This window comes from Asterias amurensis, chromosome 19 (genome assembly GCF_032118995.1).
Source record: "Asterias amurensis chromosome 19, ASM3211899v1".
Classification (NCBI taxonomy): domain Eukaryota; kingdom Metazoa; phylum Echinodermata; class Asteroidea; order Forcipulatida; family Asteriidae; genus Asterias; species Asterias amurensis.
The window spans coordinates 7,380,104-7,403,745 of record NC_092666.1 but is presented as its reverse complement, the minus strand read 5'-3'; the positions used below and the strand labels follow the sequence as shown (position 1 = coordinate 7,403,745).

General features: G+C 41.6%; 2 long non-coding RNA genes across 2 annotated transcripts; both read right to left on the bottom strand.

The window, feature by feature from the left end:
* Positions 1 to 1,126: 1,126 nt before the first annotated feature.
* LOC139951529 (uncharacterized) lies at positions 1,127 to 14,747 on the bottom strand. The gene is made up of 4 exons (XR_011787792.1): positions 14,616 to 14,747; positions 5,452 to 5,583; positions 4,559 to 4,644; positions 1,127 to 2,249 (listed from the first exon to the last, which is right to left on the bottom strand). It is a non-coding gene; the product is annotated as an uncharacterized lncRNA (long non-coding RNA).
* A 7-nt stretch (positions 14,748 to 14,754) lies between these two features.
* On the bottom strand, positions 14,755 to 21,106 carry LOC139951528 (uncharacterized). Its single transcript, XR_011787791.1, has 3 exons — positions 21,029 to 21,106; positions 17,857 to 20,184; positions 14,755 to 14,873 (listed from the first exon to the last, which is right to left on the bottom strand). It is a non-coding gene; the product is annotated as an uncharacterized lncRNA (long non-coding RNA).
* Between the last annotated feature and the right edge of the window lie 2,536 nt (positions 21,107 to 23,642).

Sequence of the window (23,642 nt, the reverse complement as noted above, 5' to 3'; positions counted from 1 at the left end):
GACCAAGAACTTGGACAGTAAAATTTACCGATCAGAATGATTTCAGTGATTTGTTTTCAGTCCTTTCCTGCATACAAGATACAAGGCACTTGGCATGTAAGGAAAAATCAACCAAATAAATGTGGCGGTTCAACAATATACATTAAAAGCCTACCACCATATCAATTGTTTGTTAAAATTAAATTCATGATTCTCACTTCTAAGATACCAAATAAGCCACACAGATAGATTTAATGTGATTTGGTGTCTACCTTAAAGCTCAGATACACGGCATCCTATACGCAGGAGAAAATGGTTATTTGAGTGTGAAACAATATCAGGGTGATAGTATAATAGTGAAAGTGGCCTTTGAATAAAAGTTTTTTTATCTAAGACTTATAAGAACATGCCTAAGTTTATAACCCAAGAGGGGTTGTGGCCCAAAGATTAAAAGTAACATTTAAACCCGTTTTTTAAACTGGTTAAAAACTTACTTTATTTACAGAGTTAAAACAGAGACTTGGCATTTGGCATCTTGTAAATGGCAAGACACTCAGCAGATCAAGCCAGAAATACAATCTTATTACATACATTTCAATGCATAAAGACGGAGGACAAGTTGCATCAAACATTATTAAACTAGCCTCTACATTTGAAATGTTCAAAGGCACTGGACACATTTGGTTATTGTCAAAGACCAGTTTTCTCATTGGTGTATCTCAAAATATGCTTTAAATAACAAACCTGTCAAGATTTGAAATCAACTGGTCATCGAGCTTGCAAGATTATAATGAAAGAAAAAAACACCCTTGTCGCAAAAGTTTCGAGACATCAGCTGATAACTCAGCTGAGGTCTTGAATTCAATGCAAATGTTTTTGCGAGAAATTACATCTTTCTAAAAAACTACGTTACTTCAGAGAGATCCGTTTCTCACAATGTTTTATACCATAAACAGCTCTCCATTACTAACAATTATTTTAGGTAATTGCCGTTAGTGTCCAGTGCCTTTAATAAAACAGAAAAAAGTTGAATTAAATACATTGATTAATTTCTTCAAATAAAAAATGACCCTAGCAGGACTGAATAGAAAGTTTGGTTGCAATTTTCAATCCAACCTTGTCAAAAAAAAGCAGTGAACACATTTTGGTAACTGTCAAAGACCAGTCTTCTCACTACGTGTATCTCAACATCTTGAACTCAACTGTTCATACTATGAAGTTGTGAGATAATAATGGGAGAAAAAAACTCTTGTCACACGAAGTTGTGTGATTTCAGATGCCTGAATTTGAGACCTCAAAATCAGTTCTGAGGTCATGAAATCAAATTCAATTATTTCAGTGAGAATTACTTCTTTCTAAAAAACCACATTACTTCAGAGGGAGCTGTTTATCACAATGCTCCCCAACAGCTCTCCAATGCTTGTTGCCAAAAAAGTTTGTATGCTAACAATTATTTTGAGCAATTACCAAAAGTGTCCAGTGCTTTTTTAATAAAATAATGTCCGAGCTACTCAGGACATAATAATAAGTGACAAATGCATGAAACGCCAATTTCACCATAGTTGCATACATGAGTGTTATAGACATAATAAACAGATTGTTTTCGAATTTGAAAACCATTAAAACACATTACTTGAAAGTGTTATAACTTCACAAAATGTCACTACTTTTACTTCGAAGTCACACCAATTTTCGAAATGATAAATAAAACTTGTTTATCATAGAGTGTCACTGCCGAGTGGTTAAGAGCATCGAATTCAAGTTCTGCCTGAATTCACCGGAGTGTGGGTTCAAATCCCGGTCGTGACACTTGTGTCCTTGAGCAAGATACTTTACTATAATTGCTTCTCTTCACCCAGGGGTATAAATGGGTACCTGCCAGGGTAGAGGTTGATATTGTGAATGAAAAGCTTTTGGAGTGCACAGCAGCTCGGGGCTGTATACTCCCTAATGGGAGCTGAGAAAGATTAAAGGGATGTTTATTGGCTCAATGACCAGGGGACTAATGTAAAGCGCATTGATACGGTTTATTGTGAAATGCCCTATATAAGAACTTGTTATTATTATTATTATACCATTTTTTATTACTAATAGTTCAGGGTTGAATATCATACCTCCTGATTCGTCTAGGTGTCTGACCAATCTGAGCCGTTGTTTCATTCATTTTATAAGAGGCTTGCTTTGATTGGCCAAGCGAGATTTCTTGTAGTGATCCATTTGATTGGCTGGAAAGAGTACTCTCTTGCGAAGAAGTATGTGGTGCTGGCTATCTAAGAAAAATAAAGAAATCCGATAGAAATATAATAATTAATTGACTGGGTTTGTTTTGGTGTTAGCTCTTTTTCTTTTCCAAATTAAAAAATACCCTTGGTTGGCCTGCCTGGTATTAACTAAAAGTAATGATAAAACTAAAGTCTTGTAATGTGCACATATCCACCATGCTGGGTGTTCAAGGCGTAGTAAAAACCAAAAACAAAATTAAAGAAAACAGACACAACAAAATTAGTCCTAACTGAAAACCTGTGGCATAAGATAAGTTTTGATTAGATTTAAATTTTGTGGTACAAAGAAAAGATCCAAGATTAAGTGGTAGAGAGTGCCAGTACGACGCTGCACTGTTCCTCACTCCAAAGATTCGAGGAAGAAGCTGAGATGATGGGGATGCACACATCATGGGCAAAAACCAAGATCCAGAACTGTACCAACCTCCGCCAAACACCTGCTTCAGTCAACGTTGAGGGTAACTCTGTCCAAATTACACAGAAGTTCAGGTATCTCGACTGTGACATCCATTCCTCCGGCTCATCCTCCCCCGACATTCTCCGACGTCTTGGACTTGCCTCATCCACCTTTGGCCAATGAGATTGTGTCTGGAGAAACAAACGCCTGAAGCTCACAACCAAGCTGAAGGTATTTACTACCTGTGTCCTCCTCGTCCTACTCTTTGGCTCAGAAACATGGACACTCCGGGCAGACGACACAGGAAGGCTCCAAGCCTTCAGCCTAAAGTGTCTACTTCATCACTAATGCAACAATCTCGGAGACCACCATCATTGATGACATCCCAGAGGATACACCTTCCCATGTGACCATTAAGCTGAATGTCGACGCACGGGGAGGATCCCGCCCCTGCCTACCTTGCGGACTTTGAGTATCTGCGTGGCAGCTGTGGCGAAGAGCATTAGAACCCATTGGTTTGGCAGCTTAACGTCCCCATAATGTATTAAGAGAATGATGACGACGATGATGATGATGATGATGATGATGTTCCAGATGCATGGCAAAGCTGAAGAAAAAGACCTGTCACTCCATGAGTGTTGAGACTGGGGTTCAATGAGGAGAAGCATGGAACATGATCAAAGACTCCATGACAAAGTGTAAACTTGAAGCAATTCAGAGATATAGTGGGGAGCCTTGCCATGTCAATTTCCCCAAGTCCACACTTTCCTGACCCGAAGTTTGCTGCAAACGCCGGCAATAAAAAAAAGAAGCTAGGAATAATCTAGACTTGTGGACAAGTCTAGGATTAATCTTGTGGACAAGTCGTTAAATCGGCCCCTCGGGCTGAGATAGCGCTCTCACGAGATCAATGCTCTTGCGCGAACTGATGGCTCCCCGATTTCGACTCCTTAGCGCGTGGGGCCGATTTACCGACTTGTCGACAAGTCTAGGATTAATCTTGTGGACAAGTCGTTAAATCTGCCCCTCGGGCTGAGATAGTGCTCTCACGAGATCAGTGCTCTCGCGTGAACTGATGGCTCCCCGATTTGGACTCCTCAGCGCGTGGGGTCGATTTAACGACTTGTCCACAAGTCTAGGATGAATCTAGACTTGTGGACAAGTCGTTAAATCTGCCCCTCGGGCTGAGACAGTGCTCTCTCTCGATTATGACTCCTCAGAGTCATAATCGGAAACCATCAGTTCACGCGAGAGTGCTCTCATGCGAGCACTATCTCAGCGCGTGGGGCCAATTTAACGACTTGTCCACAAGTCTAGGATTAATCCCGATCTAGAGTAAGGACAAGTTACTCATCCCAACTTAAGGAAGGGTTCAATGTGTCTTAACTAGTATGGTTACGGAACTTAACTCGTCCTAAGCCATTAGATTATATCCTAAGTTAGAAAGAGTTTGGTGAAATCAACGGCTGGTTATACAGTGGATCGCACTCTGTATAATAAACAACTAGCATTAGTTGAGTAATTGACTGATTGATTGATTGATTGATTGACTGATTAAAGTTATTTGGTTAAAAATACAGTAAGAACATGCCGAAAAAACACACACACAACATGAGCAAAAAAATGAAATAAGATAAACCAAAATGTCACGTAAGATAGAAATACTGCACAATTATAACCCCCAAAAATCAACCTTACAATGTCAAAGACCAACAAGGTTTTTATACCAATCTTCACAAACTGTTATTTTGTCTGTATTTATTTTGTTTTTCTCTATTGTTACAAACAAGTACAGTACCATCAGCTATTGTTGTAATCTACAAACAAGTACAGTACCATCAGCTATTGTTGTAATCCGAATGAATTATATGAATTGTATGGATTCGTTTGAAAACAATACCTTCTTTAAAAACTCTGGCAAGCGTATTGGGCAGTCTTCCCTGGTACCAGTCTTTCCAAGCACAGTTTAATAAAAAAGGCAAGGACCTGGAGATACAGATAAGAAGACGGATGATAAATTAGCAACACCCCCTGAATACAAAACATTACAAGACATGTTGAAATAAAAATGAATAACGAAATAAATCACAGCAGGACTGGGCACCTATCAATGTGGTGGGTGTTGGTACTTAACAAGAAAAATATGAGAGCAGAAAAATAAGTAAGTGGAATCCTTGTAAAGAGAAGTTCATATGCTCACTATTGGTAATGACTCAAAAAAGTAATTAGCATAACACCTTACTTGGTGACGAGTAATGGGGAGAGTTCGATAATAAAGAACATTGTGAAAACATTGTGAGAAACAGCTCCCTCTGAAGTGACATAGTTTTCGAGTAAAAAGTAGTTTTCCATGAATCTGATTTCAAGACCTCAGATTATTTGCTAACACGTGACGGACAATCCTGCAATCAAATGGCAAGAATCTGCTTGGGTGTTATATAATATAAAACATTGCGAGAAACAGCTCCCTTTGAAGTGTTGTAGTTTACGAGAAAGAAGTAATTTCCACGAATTTTATTTCAAGACCTCAGATTTATTATTTGAGGTCTCGAAATCAAGCATCTGAAAGCACACAACTTCGTGTGACAAGGGTGTTTTTTATTTCATTCATATCTTGCAACTTCGACGACCAATTGAGCTCTAGTTTTCACATGTCTGTTATTTTATGCATATGTTTACATACACCAAGTGCGAAGACTGTTCCTTGACAATTACCAATAGCGTCCACTGTCTTTAAAGCAGATAATATTCCTGCTTGATGCCCTAACACTCATAACAAGTAATTAGTCGTACCTGAACTGTTTTTCCCATTCCCATGCCATCTCCCAATATAGCACCCTCGCCCATCTTATAATGCTGGCACAAGAACTTCACTCCCTCCCTTTGGTCATCTCTCAAATATCGGTTGATAGTTACAGGAACCTACTGGGTGATCACAAAGAAAACAAAGATAGGATGAGTTGCTTAGTGTTCTTCAATTACAAGTCATAAATGATTTGTGAGTTTTGTCTAAAAATGCGTCTGGTTACAAGAATGCCACTTGAAATAAATAAGATTTACATGTAACATGGAAAAACCCATCATAGCACATGAAAACAGTTATCATTACTAATAATTACAACAATCAAGCCTTGTCAGTCAACACATTAATTGTGTCGCCAGACACACATGGCCTGAAGGCCACTTCAAGTTATTGCCTTCAATCAACTGTTTTTCTACAGGATTACCCCCTTTACAGTCCATACAGATGCAGACTTGGGTATAATCTATCTGAAGCCTGGCTGGAAGAGCAGAAAGCACTACCTCCCCAACTTTTATGAAGCAATATGGTTACGTGTCTTGCTTAAGAACACAAGTGTAACGACCAGGACTCACATCTGCGTACACTCTACTGATCTAACGCCAGAGCTTGAATCTGCCGCTCTTAACTGCTAGACCATTACTCGTTACTGTTGTGTTTACGAGCGACTAACAGCTCTCGTCTAATTACCATTAGGTCAAAGGTTATGTGTGCATGTGCCGACAGGATTGTGATTTGTAGTTTAGATACGAATAAACCGAAGATTCAACATTGGCGACAAGGATAATCCGGAAAAATCATGGAGAAAACATTAATCCCCATATTTGACTGTTTTTCGGAGCCAGCAACCCTTGGACCACGATGGGAAAGGTGGCTAATGTCGTTCGAGCTGTATGCAGACGGCAAAGGCCATATTATTGGGTCCACCACGGCACCGAAGGTAAAGCAACGACGATGTGCACTAATGCTCCATCTTACCGGACCGGACGTACAGGACATTTTCTTGACACTACCGGACACGGGCGTAACTACTGATATTGAAGCTGCCAAAACCGCACTGAACAAATACTTCGTGTCGCAGAAAAATGCAGCATTTGCACGGCAGACTTTTCACTAAGTCGTCCAGAAGGAAGGGGAAACGGTATAACAATTTGTAACCAGACTTCGGAGAGCGGCTAGTTTATAGAGACTGTGATTTTGGAGGTGAAAAAGACAACCAGATAAGAGATGCTGTGCTGAGTAAGTGCAAATCTGATTACGTTAGACGCAAGCTATTGGAAGCAGGGGATGAACTAACTTTAGCAAAGGCAATGAAAGTAGCTGATAAATGTGAAAAGGTAGAAAGTCAGATGGCTGCACTGTCTGTCAAGAGCAAAACCTCTCTGTCTGACACTACTGTCAACATGGTGTCTGACAGGAAACCAAAGCTTCATGACAAATCAAGCAAGCCTAAGAAATGGACCCAACAATCCAAATATCAGAGACAGGAAAACCACTCAGTGAAATCCGCAACCACTACCATGACTACCAAAGGTGCTTGTTACAGGTGTGGTCGAACTGGGCATTTTGGTCGAGACCCCAAGTGCCCCGCAAGTGGCCAGACATGCCAAAAATGTTCTGGAAGAGATCATTTGGCCAAAGTCTGCAAGACCAAGTCCAAGCCAACAGTCAACTAAATCGGTGAGCAACATCTTGATTCAGAACCATCGCATGACTATGCATTTCTCATTCATGAGAATACTTACTCGAATAAGATGAAGGTAACTGTTGGTGGAATTGACCTTCACATGTTGATTGATTCTGGGGCCACGAGCAACATTATTGATGAACATACATGGGAATCACTGAAAAATGCCAAAATTAAGTGTGAATCTCGTGTCGCCCCACCAAACAGGAAATTGTGGGCATACGGTGCTGACCAAGCCCTATCGTTGAAAGGTCTCCTCAGCTGTGAAGCGAGTATATCAAGGAAATCTGTACTAGCTGAATTCATTGTCATGAAAGGCAAAGTTACTGCAATGGAGTTGGGTGTACTCAAAATTGGAGTGGATGCAGCTAACGGTCCTCCACACACCACAGCGGTAGCCAGTATTGATGAGCGCACAAAGAACGGCTCGACCCAGTTCAATAAGCAATTTCCAGATGTGTTCAAAGGTGTGGGTAAGCTCAAAACTGAACAAGTGAAGCTTCACATTGACCCCTCTGTAAAGCCAGTAGCACAACCACTAAGACGCACTCCATTCAATTTACGCAGTAGAGTGGAGGAAAAGATTCATGAATTGGAGGATCTGGATATCATTGAGCGTGTGGATGGTCCAACCCCTTGGGTCAATCCAGTAGTCACCGTGCCAAAACCGAATGGTGACATACGACTCTGCCTCGACATGAGACGCGCTAATGACACGATAATACGCGGTCGTCATCCAATTCTGACAGTAGATGAACTGTTGCAGACAATGAATGGATCAAAGTTCTTCAGCAAGCTCGACCTCAAATGGGGCTATCACCAGTTGGAACTTGATAACGAGTCGCGAGGGATCACAACCTTTGTTACTCATTGCGGTCTCTACCAATACAAACGCCTACTCTTTGGAGTTAGCTCTGCCAGTGAGCAATACCAATACATGATCGCAAAGACACTAGCGGGACTTGAAGGTGTGGAAAACATCTCAGATGACATCATCGTTCATGCGTCTGACAAGGAGACATACAATAACAGAGTATTCGCAGTGTTACGCAGATTAGAGGAGGTAGGTCTTACCTTGAACCAAGAGAAGTGCCAGTTTAACATGAGTCGGTTGGTATTCATAGGAATCCTACTATCAGAGAAAGGCATTGGTCCTACACAAGAGCGCATAAGAGCTGTAGCAGAAGCGTAACGTCTCAGAGATTCGAAGCTTTCTTGGCCTCGTTGGGTTTAGTAGCAGATTCATACCTAACTTTGCTACAGTATCAGATCCACTTCGAAAGCTAACCAGGAAAGGAATTCCATTTCAATTTGGATCTCACGAGCGAACAGCCCTTCAATTCGCTAAAGGAGAGCCTCACAAACGCAACCACGCTCGCGTACTATGACAAGAACGCACCGACAAAAGTGATAGCTGATGCGAGTCCAGTAGGACTGGGTGCCGTTTTAGTCCAGGAACAACACGACGGTTTAGTTCCGATCTGCTATGCCAGTCGCAGTCTGACAGATTGCGAGAGGAGATATTCGCAAACAGAGAAAGAAGCCCTATCACTCGTCTGGGCTTGTGAAAGATTTCACGCATTCATCGATGGTCGCAGTTTTGAACTACTGACTGATCACAAACCATTGGAGGCGATATATGGACCCCGATCTAAACCATGTGCACGAGTTGTATACACTCCTGGAGGCGATGACATTGCCGATGCTTTGTCCCGGCTTTCGCAGGAAAAGATTCAATTCAAGCATGACCACAGGGCAGAGGACTATGTGCGTTTTGTAGCCATCTCTGCCACACCCAGTGCTATGACAACGAAACAAGTTGAAAGCGCATCCGCAGAGGATAAAGAGCTAGCAGAGTTAAGAGAAGCAGTTCGAACCGGCCACTTTGAAAACTGTAAGGCGTATGCGCCGATTGCAGGAGAGCTATGTGTCATCGGACAGCTGATATTACGTGGAACGTGTATCGTCTTACCACAGAAACTCAGACAACAAGCCTTAGCTCTTGCGCACGAGGGTCACCTTGGTATTGTGGGAACGAAGCAAAACCTTCGCACAAAAGATGGTGGCCAGGAATGGAAAAAGGTGCCGCAAAGTTCTGCAGATCGTGCCATGGATGTCAAATTGTAGCACGACCTGACCCCCTGAGCCACTGAGACCAACCACACTCCCTGACGGTCCTTGGCAGGACTTAGCAACTGATTTACTTGGACCATTTCCATCAGGACATTCCGTTCTAGTAGTTATTGAACTACAGCCGATACTATGAGTACCAGATACTGAGTTCCACTACCGCAGACAAAGTCATTGATTCCCTAGAGGAAATCTTCAGCCGTCATGAACTTCCAGTGACACTGAAATGCGACAATGGTCCACGGTTCCGTTCTCATGAGTTTCGCGAGTTCTGTGAGAACGGTATAGACCATGTCAAGGTCACAGCTAAGTGGGCTCAAGCGAATGGCGAAGTGGAACGCCAAAATGACTCAATCATGAAAAGAATCCGTATCGCACAGGCCGAAGGTCAAAACTGGCGAAAGGAACTACGAAAATATGTCACAAAGTATCGCGCTACTGAACACCCCGCCACAAGGAAAACTCCAGCCGAGTTGTTGTTCAATCGGAAAATGCGCGGAAAACTACCAGTGTTTCAGGCCGAGAATCATTCTGACTTGGAAGTCCGCGATCACGATGCCGAAAACAAAGGAAAAGCCAAGCTTTACACGGACGCTCGTCGGAATGCAAGATACTCTGAGGTGGAAGTCGGTGATCAAGTCCTTGTGAGACAAGAGAAAACAAACAAGTTTTCTACCCCGTTCAACCCTGAACCCTTCACAATTGTGGGCAAAACTGGCAATAGTGTCATAGTTGCCTCCCTGAAAGGTGTTCAATATTCGCGAAACACTAGCCATGTGAAGAAGTTTATGCAAACTGCACATGACGCGGATATGCCACTGTCTGACCCTGCCATTCAACCATCCAAAATGGATCACGGAAGTGCTGTCCCTGAACAGATTTTAGTTTCCCCGACTCAGAGTTTGGCAGATACCAATTCAGTCGCGACCCCCCACCTGTCGTGGACCAACAATCTTCCCCACCATTGCCAGACCCAAAAGACAGTGTGGCATGCATCCGAAATACAAAGACTTTGTTCTAAACTGAATGAACTGGACAGAACTTTGAACTTGAAGATGAGAATACATTGAAAACATTGAAAGCATTGTTCTTTGTTTATTAAAGTTTGTTTAAAAGTTTTTCATTGTATTAAAAAGCAGTTGGTCTTTATTAATGCACGACCGTTTTCAATACTGCTAAGTTAAAAGTTTAAACTAAAAAAAAAAAGTGGTTTATATTGTACGCATATGTTACTGATATAACAACTTTATTTGCATCCAATCAAGTCTTTAAACAAGTTGTAGAAATTGCCTTGTCAGAAACATACATGTAGTAAGTCAGAAAGTAGGCTACTGTTAAGCAATTTAGGCTATCTCCAGTTGTTTCCCATTGTTTACAAAAGTTGAGATTTTGTCTAAAAAGGGACGGATGTTGTGCTTACGAGCGACAAACAGCGCTAGTCTAATTACCATTAGGTCAAAGGTCGTGTGTGCATGTGCCGGTGGGATGTGATTTGTAGTTTAGAAACGAATAAACAGAAGATTCAACAGTAACAAAGTGAGGTTTCATGCTAAAAATTATTTTGAGTAATTACCAATAGTGTCCATTGCCTTTAAAGGCAGTGGACACTATTGATAATTACTCAAAATCATTTTTAGCATAAAACCTCACTTGGTATTGAGTAATGGGGAGAAGTAATTTTCCACGAATTTGATTTCGAGACCTCTTGGTTTCGAAATCTAGCATCTGAAAGCACACAACTTCGTGTGCCAAGGGTGTTTTTATTTCATTCATATCTTGCAACTTCGACGACAAATTGAGCTCAAATTTTCACAGGTTTGTTATTTTATGCATAATAGATGTTGAGATACAGAAGACTGGTCTTTGACAACTACCAATAGTTTCCACTGTCTTTAAATGATGCTGTTAAATATTCATCATCTCTATCTGTGTTTGTTAAAAACCTACATAACAGTTCCGTTCCTTGACTCTTTTTCAAGTTGTGTTGGTCTTGTCTCATCCAGAGCCCAGAGCACTTTGGTTAAACGAACAAGGTACCAATATTTGAGTACAAAAGAACATTTACTGGATAACCTGACATAGTCAGATATGGATGTTTGCCATGGAGGCACCCAACAAAGACGCAATATAATGAGCTGAATCAAACATTGTAGGTACCACCTAAAACCAAGTCGAAATGAACAGTAACGATATTCTTCGTTTAAGTATCAACCGCCAGACACGCCCCCCCCCCCCAAAAAAAATCAGAGGAACCACCTCAAACCATGTTGAAATGACCAAAATCAATATTTCCTATACGACGTATGAGCCGCCAAACAAATGTTTTGCTGCATTAGGCCCGCCAGACAACCCCCCCCCCCCCCGTGCCATGGGTTAACCATCAGAGTAACCACCTGAAACCATGTTGAAATGACCACATTGGAGGAACCACCTAAAACCAAAATGAAATGACCAGTAACAATATTCCCAATAAAAAGATCAACATCCGTACAAATTGTCTGCTGCATTTTGCCCGCCAGACACCCTCTATCCCCTCTCCCTGGGTTTACTATCTGAGAAAGTAATTGCAACAAGTTGAAAATGACCAATAACACTATTCTTTAAACAAGTATCAACAACCAGACAGGCTGCCATACACCCCCCCCCCCCACATCGGAGGAACCACCTGATGAAACAGTGCTGAAATGATTAAAAGCACTATTTCCTAAACAACGTGTGAGCCGCCAGACAAATGTTTTGCTGCATTTAGGCCCACCAGACAACACCCTCCCCGCCCCCTGGGTTAAGCATCAGAGTAACCACCTGAAACCATGTTGAAATTACCAAAAAAAGTATACTAAATACATAGTATCAGCCACCAGACAATCATGACAATGCAGACACCCCCCCCCCCAAAAAAAAACAAAAAAAAAGTATACCGAATACATAGTATCAGCCACCAGACAATCATGACAATGCAGACACCCCCCACCCCCCTCACCCAACATTGGAGTAACCACTTGAAACCAAGCTGAATATGACCAGTAACACTATTCCCAATGAAAAGATCAACAGCCAGACAAATTGTCTGCATTTTGCCTGCCAGACACCCTCTATCCCCTCTCCCTGGGTTTACCATCTGAGAAAATACCTGCAACCAAGTTGAAATGACCAACAACACTAATCTCCATACAAGTATCACCCACCAGATCAATTGTCTGCTGCATTAGGCCAGCCAAACACACCCCTCCCCGTCACATCGGAGGAGCCCTATGAAACCATGTTTAAATGACCCAAAAAAACTAATCCCAATACAAAGTATCCTCTGCTTTGCTGCATTAGGCCTGCCATGGACAACACCGCCCCCCCCCCCCCCCACCATCGGAACCACCTGAAACCAAGTTCAAATGACCAATAACACCATTGCCAATGAAAAGTATCAACCACGAGGCAAATTGTCTGCTGCATTTTGCGCGCCCAGATACCTCCTCCGCCCCCCCTCCCTGGGTTTACCATCTGAGGAACTACCTCCCAGCAAGTCGAAATGACCAATAAAAACACTACTCTTCCAACCAGTATCAACAACCAAACAACATGTCTTCTGCATTAGGCCCGCCAGACACACCCCCTCCCTCCCCAACATCGGAGGAGCTATCTGAAACCATGTTGAAATGACCAATAACACTATCCCAATGAAAAGCATCAACTGCTAGACAAATTGTCCGCTGCATTTTGCCTCAAGAGACACCCACCCCGTCCCCCTCTCTGGGTCAAAACCAAGTCGAATTGACCAATAACACTTTTCTCCATACAACATGTACAAGCATTAACTGCCAGACAAATTGTCTGCAGCTTTAGGCCCCCCCCCCACCCTCGGAGGAACCACCTGAAACAATGTTGAAATGACCAAAAACGCTATTTCCTAAACAATGTATAAGCCGCCGGACAACTGTTTTGTTGCATTAGGCCCGCCAGAAAACCACCCCCCTCCTCCCCACCCCCTGGGTTAACCATCACAGTAACCACCTGAAACCATGTTAAGATGACCAAAAAAAGTATACCGAATACATAGTATCAGCCACCACACAATGTTTTGCTGTGTAAGGATGCAGACATCCCCCACCCAACATTGGAGTAACCACTAGAAACCAAGTTGAATATGACCAGTAACACTATTCCCAATGAAAAGATCAACAGCCAGACATATTGTCTGCCCCATTTTGCCTGCCAGACACCCTATATCCCCTCTCCCTGGGTTTACCATCTGAGAAAGTACCTGCAGTTGAAAATGACCAATAACACTATTCTTCATACAAGCATCAACCACTAGACAAGTTTTCTGCTGCATTAGGCCAGCCAGACCTCCCCCCTCCCCACATCAGAGGAGCCCCATGAAGCTATGTTTAAATGACCCAAAACTCTAATCCCAATACAAAGTAGACTCTGCTTTGCTGCATTAGGCCTGCCATGGAAAGCACCCCCCACCCCCCGAAGTACCACCTGAAACGAAGTTCAAATGAACGATAACAGCATTGCCAATGAAAAGTATCAGCCACTAGACAAATTGTCTGCTGCATTTTGCGCCCAGACACCCACCCCCCCCTCCCTGGGTTTACCATCTTAGAACACCACCCCCTTCCCCTCTCTTGGTCAAAACCAAGTTGAAATTAGTAATAACACTTTTCTCCATACAAGCATTAACCGCCATACAAACTGTCTGCCGCTTTAGGCTGCCATACACCCCCCCCCCCCAACATCGGAGGAACCACCCGATGAAACAATGTTGAAATGATCAAAAACACTATTTCCTAAACAACGTACATGTATGAGCCGCCAGACAAAAGTTTTGCTGCATTAGACCCACCAGACAACCCCCCCTCCCCGTCAGAGTAACCACCTGAAATCATGTTGAAATTACCAAAAAAATATACCGAATACATAGTATCAGCCACCAGACAATGCAGACACCCCCCCCCCCCCTCACCCAACATTGGAGTAACCACTTGAAACCAAGTTGAATATGACCAGTAACTCTATTTCAAAGAAAAGATCAACAGCCAGACAAGTTGTCTGCTCTTTTTTGCCTGCCAGACACCCTCTATCCCCTCTCCTTGGGTTTGCCATCTGAGAAAGTACCTCCAACCAAGTTGAAATGACCAATAACACTATTCATCATACAATAAGTATCAACCACCAGACAAGTTTTCTGCTGCATTAGGCCTGCCAGACACATCCCCCCCCCACATCAGAGTAGCCTAATAAAACCATGTTTAAATGACCCACAACACTAATCCCAATACAAAGTAACCTCTGCTTTGCTCGATTGTTGACTTTGATGGATTTGAATCTTGTAAAAGTTACCTCACACTCAGCCACAACAGCAATCTCATTGTATCCATTCTTCTGCAGGGTGTATTTTCCTCCAATTTCGTCGATTCTCAATCCCGACTGTGAGACGTCTCCCTACTTCGAGCCACCTTCTCACCGGACCTGAGCGAAGAATGCTTCTTCCTACACAGGGATGTCCTTGACACCTGTTTTGTCTTGGGCTTAGGAAAACGTCTTGAAAGTTTACTTGTGTGCGTGTTGACATTGGGATGTTAACGGCTACACTGGGATCTAGCTTGTAAATTATGTAAGAAGAAAGACAGACAAAAATCAGTTAATTTATTTTTGCAGATTACTAGATTGTTTAAAGACTAATTCTGTCATAGCGCTGACATGAACTAACAGTAAAACATGTATGAAGCTATTTACATGTAGTATTGTATTGGTCTGTCATGATGAATTTGGACTAATCTATGGCATGTGATTTAGGCCTAGATGTATGATACTTCACTGTGGCACCAAAGGCGATTGCCTCCCTGGCCCCTGGTCATTGCCTTGGTGCCCTTGAAATGCTCCAGTGCAAATTTATAATTTCCTCCCCTTTTCCCAAGAGAAAATGCCTTGGTGCGCTTGCCCTTTCAAAAACGAAGCAATAGCATACAGGCCTGATGTATTGTATTAGTCCCTCTTGATGAATTTTGAGTATGGCATGGGATTTAGGCCTAGATGTATGTAAAAAGCACATCGAAAAAGAGTAAATGTACAACCATAAATCACTAAATAATATGGACACAATAAAACTCACTAAAATAACTAAACTGCACTAACAAAGTATTTAACTACTTACAAATGGTCAGATTTATTGGAACCTGAATTAGTATGCAATAAAATAATGGTTGACTCAATTCACAGGATTTAAAGGCAGTGGACACTGTTGGTAATTATCAAAGACTAGCCTCCACAGTTGGTGTACCTCAACACATGTATAAAATAACTAACCTGTGAAAATTTGAGCTCAATCAGTCATCAAAGTTGCAAGATAATAATGAAAGAAAAAACACCCTTGTCACACGAAGTTGTGTGCGTTAGGACATGTTAGATGGTCGATTTTGAGACCTCAAGTTCTAAATCTGAGGTATCGAAATCAAATTCATGGAAAATTACTTCTTTCTCGAAAACTATGGCACTTCAGAGGGAGCCGTTTCTCACAATGTTTTATACCATCAACCTCTCCCTACTACTCGTCACCAAGAAAAGATTTGTGCTGAACATTATTTTGAGTAATTACCAACAGTGTCCGACTGCCTTAAGGGCACTTGAGCGGCTAAAAGATGCTATGTCAGATGTTTGGCCCCAAACATAAAAAAATAGATTTGTTTGAGTGAATGGTATTTCAAAGAGTATCACCTGCTCCAACGAAAAAAAGTTTAACTTTTACTTTCAATGGTCAGGAACCATTTTACAGAATGGTTTAGCCCATTTAGCCCATCAACAAAATAATGCGTTTGATGCGACAGGTTCAAAATATGAACCTGGGAATCGCTCCAGGATCTGTAAGTTTTTGTCCATTGTTCTTCGAAAAATATTCCAAATGGTGTTTTGAGTATTATGGAAGGCTGCATTAGACATTGCGGATTAAGTTCATACCCTCAGAATTTGTGTCATGATTTTTGAAAGTGGTAAAGATGGGGCAAATCTGGTGACTAGCTGTCGAAATTGTATGTGTTGGACCAGATCAACTGTTTCTGATCAAAAGAATCTCGTAACCCTATGGCCTGGCGGCCGTCGGGAGGAGAGTTACGTATCGCAACTAGTATGTGATGCTTAAGTGCTAGTTCCCAAGGTTCTGGAATTGGGTGAATGGGCTTTTGCCACTTTTCAAATTTGACTTTAAAGGCAGTGGACACTATTGGTAGTTACTCAAAAACATAATTAGCACAAAACCTTACTTGGTACGGAGTAATGGGGAGAGGTTAATGGTAAAAAACATTTTGAGAAACGGCTCCCTCTGAAGTGCCATAGTTTTCGAGCAAGAAGTAATTTTCCACGAATTTGATTTCGAGACCTCAGATTTAGAACTGGAGGTCTCGAAATCAACCATCTAAACGCACACAACTTCGTGTGACAAGGGTGGTTTTTTTTTTCATTATCTCGCAAGTTCAATGACCAATTGAGCTCAAATTTTCACAGGTTTGTTATTTTATGCATATGTTGAGATACACTAACTGTGGGGACTAGTCTTTGACAATTACCAACAGTGTCCACTGCCTTTCAGCCACTCAGGTGCCCATAATAATTCTGCAAAACAACATCATCATCATTCAATCATACTCATAGACATAGTGCAACATTAAAGGAACACGTTGCCTTGGATCGGTCGAGTTGGTCTTTGAAAAGCGTTTGTAACCGTTTTTTTTGTAAAATGCGAATGGGTAGAAAGATGTTGTAAAAGTAGAATACAATGATCCACACAAACATGCCTCGAAATTGCGTGGTTTTCCTTTTACCTCGTCGACTAACACGTCGGCCATTTATGGGGGTCAAAATTTTGACTCCCATAAATGGCCGACCATGTTAGTTCGCATAGTAGAAGGAAAACCACGCAATTTCGAGGCAAACTTGTGTGGATCATTGTATTCTACTTTTAAAACATCTTTCCAACCATATGCATTTTATAAAAAACGGTTACAAACGCTTTTGTTTTGACCAACTCGTCCGATCCAAGGCAACGTGTTCCTTTAATACTGGTGTCAATCAAAATGCTCAGTCAGTAATTGTGAACCGAATTAACAAACTATTTTGTTGCCTACTACACTCAAGTTCCGCTAAATCTGACCATTTGGATAACTTTCCGTATGGCGCCACCACCTTTTCACTCATTTTTACAAAAAGGGATATATCAATCAGGTAAATTAGATACTATATTATTTTATTTCGAATGAAAAAGTGGTGGCGCCATACGGAAACTTTTCCAACCTTTTTTTAAAGTGTAACATAATCCTGAGTGACCATTTGTAAAGTTTTTAGGCATTTTATTGGTGCTGGTTAGATAATACTGCAGAAGTACTGTATCTGGTAATATTGCACATGTCTTATGATGTACACATGTACTGTGTACTATGCATTGGTAAGTAATGTACTTTACAAAGGAATATGCAAGTTAAAGTTGGGCAATTTCGAGTCAATAAAAGAAGTACTCTTGTTTGAACACTGATGACTGGAGTAAGGTACGCTACCAAAATAAATAATTTTGCTTTGGTTTTCCATAACATACCTTAATAGATCTTCCCTTGCCAGAATACTTATTGTAGGCCCTTACAATTATGAAAATACACACCGGCTGTGTGGTCCAGTTCACGGACCAGTTTCAGGATCTCCGCCGTTTCAGCAGCCGAGGAATACACCGCCAGTTGGTGGCGCTACAACATCAGGGTTCGAATTATCTGGGCGTTTTAGAAACGGCGAATGGATATAGCAGACTTTAAGTACTTTTGGATCCTGACCTGTAAAAATACCTGCGTTTCGAAAAGACCCTGGTATTTTCGAAACGGCGGACTGGAAACAACAGGTTTTCAGAGCACTACACTCACACTCACGCGATGCTGTTTGTTCAACTTACAAAATGGCCGCACAAACACACGCTGTGAGATAGCTGTGTTGTCAACTTAAAAAATGGCCGCCTGCTCGCATACCGGGGCGCGTATATAGGTCAGTGCGCGCTCTAGTTCTTATATATAACTCTATGGTTTGTGCTTGCTAAAAGTAGCTATATGAAATTGGGCACTGATGTTAATGCTACTGTACAAGTACATTGCATGGTTTGTTAATACTATCACAGGCAGTACGCATCTTAATTTAAAAAAAAAAACAATAAGGACTGAACACGTTTGGTTTTTGTCAAAGACCAGTATTCTTACTCGGTGTATCCGAACATATATGCATAAAGAAACAAGAATGTGGAAATTTGGACTCAACTGTTCATTGAAGTTGCAAGAAACTGATGAAAGAAAAAATCACCCTTGTTGTATAAAATAGTGTGCTTCTGGCCAATTTTTATATATATTATTTTAGTGAGAAATTATCTCTTTATAGGAAGTCGTTTCTCACAATGTTTTATACTATCAACAGTCTTCCGTTGCTCGTTACCAAATAATGTTTTATGCTAATAAAGGCCTATTTTGAGTAATTACCAAATGTGTACAGTGCCTTTAAAACAGTAAGTTAACTTTGTTCCTTGTTATAAGTTTTGCTTTTTATACAAACCCTACTATCCCATATAACATGGAAAGGGTTTGCTTTGTGTATGGCATCCTGTCACATAATTTGATAAAGGCATTAACAAGTCCACGGTGCTAATTCATTTAGGGGTTAGCACTGCATACCAGTTGATTATGAGTAATGGGGAGAGGGTGATAGTATAAAACTTTGTGAGCTCAAATTTTCTCAGGTTTGTTATTTTGTGCATATGTTGAGATACACCAACTGTGAAGACTAGTGTTTGACAATTACCAATAGTGTCCAGTGTCTTAAAAGCCAAGTTAAATAATTATACATCTGAGGTGGTTTAATACATTTAAAAGCAACTGGTACAACTGTAGCGTCATTGTTGCAGTTAATATGTATAAAACTCAAGGATAACAAAACAATAAAACCTGTTTAAAAAACTTCGGGATTGACGCCTTCTTCCGGTACTTTCTTATGGCTGATGCTTCTGGTGTGATGACCAGGAAACGCTGCAGAGAGCTCATCACCTTGGGATTTCTGTGGTGAACCCCAAGGTGATGGGATGACAGCATCTTTCCTTGGAGATTTCTCCGTTGATCGTGTTGGCGATGGAGGCTCTGAACCGACTGACTTTGGTGAAGCATTACCAAATTCATCACTGTGACAAAAATGACGTCGTCTGAGCGACTGGACTTCAAAATGGTGGACCTCACCAGTCTTATCTGACCTCTCCTTAGGATTTTGCTTGGTGACCACCTGAACCTCAAGATTCCCATTGGTGTTCTGGTCGGCAGACTATGGGGCTCTCTTGATGGGCTTGGGTACCATCACTATAGACTATGATTACAGGTGTTTTGGATGAGGCCTGATGAGCTGCTCGCAGTTTGAATCATACTCCCAATCAATCAAGTCAAGCGCCATCTAGAGGCTCGAGCCTGCTCAGTGATTTTTCTCCAGATGTTCCGGTCCAGCATGAAGGAGCGTAGTTCTTCAGCGCTGGTCAAGCCGATGTCTCATTTCAGTGTGTCTAGGTAGGAGAGTCATCTTCTCCCACGAGAAGCCTTGCCTTGGGTGGGCTCTCAGAGGATGATTGGGCAAGGGGCAAGCTCTGAGTGGCGGACACAGTGCCGAGCAAGCTTGAGGCGGCGTTCACGGATCTTCTCTGTAGCCTTTGGCCAGCCAGCATACAGATTGGAGTTTCTCATGTGGTCTTGCCAGGGGATGTTTAGGGTCATACGCTGCATCCTGGTGTAGCAACCATCCAGAGACTTCTCCATCCTGGTGGTTAGGGTCTAGGTCTCATCTCCGTATAGTAGCACTGACTCCACTGTTGTGACAAAAGGTGATCTTTTCACTCCCACTCCAGCGCTGCTGCGTGCTGCAGATGAAAATAAACATTACACAATAACTTTACATTTCTAATACAAGCAATTTGGACAGTAACAACAAGAATTTTTACTACTGGCACTACAATTATTTATTGTTAATAGGGTTATGGGTCAGTCAGTTTTTTAAACCCAGGATTTGAGCTGCCTCTAGCCATCGGGCTAGCTCGGTGGTCTAGTTGTAGGACATCTGCTTTAGCAATGCAAAGGTCGCGCGTTCAAATCCCACTCGAGTGATTTGCATACTATATTTGTTTTCACAGGGTACAGTGGTTAAAACACATCAGTGTAAAGGTTAAAAACAAATTATAAACCCAGAAATGGTTGAGTTAATAAATGCATTCTCATTCAGGGACAATCGATAAAAGGAATGACGATCTCAAAAACAAGTACAAAGTTGTATCTTTAAAGGGTTTTGGTACCTTTTGTATAACAATTTTGCCCATTACATAAATCCCTATGCACTGTGAATGATGTACATGTACTATACAATTTTAGCAACATTAGTTTTAAAGTTTTGCGAAGAAAACAAAAGGCAAAATCAAACAGCAAGGTTTTCAGGAGAGTAGCGTAAATACGTTTTACATGCTAAGATCACTTTTGTTTCATGAAACAAAAACTACTTTCATAATATTTTTTTACTCATGTCTCAAAACTTACAACCTCAGCAAGGCAAGTAATATTTTAGAAGCCTTCTACCACCATTATCTTCAAACCGGATAGTTTAATGTATATCTGTTGACATTGAGTTTTGTGTTGTACAAAAGGTATCCAAACCCTTAAGTACTGTGTTGCTGAGATGTAATCTTGAATAAGAAAAAAAACAGTGTCTCTTACAGAGTCTTCCTCCGCTTCCTGTTATCCTTCATTTGACTCTCCAGCTCAGCTCTTTTGCTCTCTTGGGTTTTGTGCAACTGAGAAAATGAGAAAACATTCATAATGTTATAATTTCTTTAGAGTGACCATTAGCATCGACGTCAATCTGTCTTGAAAGATGGGGGGAGGAACATCGTTAGTCATACCATCTACGGCGTGGGGTCCCGCCTCGCTTAAGGGCCCCAGGAAAATTTTAAGGCCATTTATGCTCTCTAGTGCAATCTTATGAGTCTGAGGGAAGATGTGCCCCATCTGAGATCTTGGAATTTAATGGCTATTTCGAGCTATGACAAATGATGCACCATTTAATTGCTATCCTGGTTATTAGCTAAAAACCAATTCAATTATAGCTGCGTATACAAATTATTTCTACATATAATGCTCAGACGGCGGTTCATTCCTAGCATCGTCAAGGGTGGATTAAGACAGGAAATTCTATAAAGGGGTTGGGGGCTTGTTGGTAGGGCAAACCAATTAAAGATGGAGCATGCTATAAAGCGGAACGCAAAACCTTTTTCGGCCTGGGCAAAACTTTGCATTCTAGATTCTCTGGTGCAAACTTAGGCCAATAGGCAAAACGAATGGAACAGAACATTTATAAAGCCTTTTAAATGTGAGCAGCAGTTGTATAACCTTTTTGGTTAACATCATCTTCATGTGCGGATCTATAAGCATGCTCGTGTGAAACCTTTACGGCGTGGGTCGGGCCCATTTAAGGGCCTGGGAACAGTTCACATTCTAGATGCTCTGTGGTGCAATCTTAGGGCAACTGTCAACAAGAGGCAAAAAGAATGGAATAGAGCAAAGCCTTTAAAATGTGAGCAGCAGTAGAACCTTTTGAGTTAACAGCATCTTCAAGTACGGATCTACATACATGACACAAGTTGTAGGGGGCAAATGAGTCCGGGCTCGCCTAAAGACTCTGGACACTATTGGTAATTTTCAAAGACCAGTCTTCTCACTTGGTGTATCTCAAAATGCCTAAAATAACAAACCTGTGAAAATCTGAGCTCAATCGGTCGTTGCGAGATATTAATGCACAAAACAAAAAAACACCTGTCACACAGAGTAGTGTGCTTTCAGATGCTTTATTTCGAGACCTGGCATTCTAAATCTGAGATCTTGAAATGAATTTCATGAAAAATTACTTCTTTCTCGGGAACTACGACACTTCAGAGGGAGCCGTTTCTCACAATGTTTGATACTATCAACCTCTCCCCATTGCACGTTACCAAGTGAGGTTTTAGGCTGATAATTATTTTGAGTCACTACCAATAGTGTCCACTGCCTTTAATCAGGCCTGGATCCTAGATGCTGTTTGGCTTCTCACACTATTGCTCAAACGTTGACAAAATTGCACCTCCCCCTTGAAACAATGGAAGGGACTATCCCCCCCTCCCCCCCCCCCCCATTTTTGAAGGGTGGAGGGCATAAACTCAAATGTTTGCCGTATCTAATGACTTGTCTTTATCTTGAAACTCAAGTATTGCACCGTATAAGACCAAACCCTGTGTCCCGTCAATGGCATCAATCATAATGTTTGAGCATTTGTGTGAGAAGCCAAACAGCATAGGGTCCAGGCCCGCTTATAGACGATGTGACCATGTTTACATTCAAACCACCCTCTGTTGACAAAACACTCTATACGTCATGTTTCGCCGGGCACCTGAGTTGCGCAGTCACAGTAAGATTGCGTACATTTTCTAGCTGGCTGCCAAAACACAAAGGTTTTGCCTGGCAGTATGCGCGCGAATCATGTTATGGTTTTCGTGTGATGTCAGAGGTCACATCGTCTATAGGCACGGGAAAATTCTGCATTTTAGATGCTCTGTGGTGCAATCTTTGGTCAATTTTGAGAGGGGGACGTTTGATATAGTGTCCCCCACCCTTCTAAAAAGTTGTGTCATTCTTAGGGGTCTTGTCAAAACTCATCCTGGACAGACCACATGACGAGGCTCGTCCGATGTCACATTTTTGTCGGACGGGCCACAGGATGGGAGTTCATATGGAACAAGGTTCCACACGATGAAATGTGTATTCCCGTCCGATACACAGTACCCAAGGCACCCCACTGAGCGCTCTGCGGTTTCACTGGCTCATTAAACACTAACTAAACAAACCTGGGGTTTGCGGTTTGGGGCAAGTCTGGACTGACTGTTTGGAGGTCACTGTAGGAAAGATTATACTAGCATAGCTCATGTAAACCGTTAACAGTGTTTTATTCTCCATTCCTAAATTGTATAGGTTTATAAAAATTAAACCAATGAAAAATATAAAGCATCAAATGAAAACTTATTGCAATATTGGTGAAATTATCCACCATCTTGAAAAATAACCACATGGATGCTAATCATGGCCACCCGTTCATACACAGGAAATTCCCTTCAAAGATTTATACCCTTCAAAAATGGACCATAACACTTCAAACTTGTTGGATTGTGGGGTGATGTTCCAAGGTTATTTATTGTCTAAATTACTTTCAGGATAATTTCTATTCAATCACGATGCATCAAAAGGGATACATCATTGTAAAGGTGCTGTTTAATAACATGGATTTCTCAAATAATTAGATTTT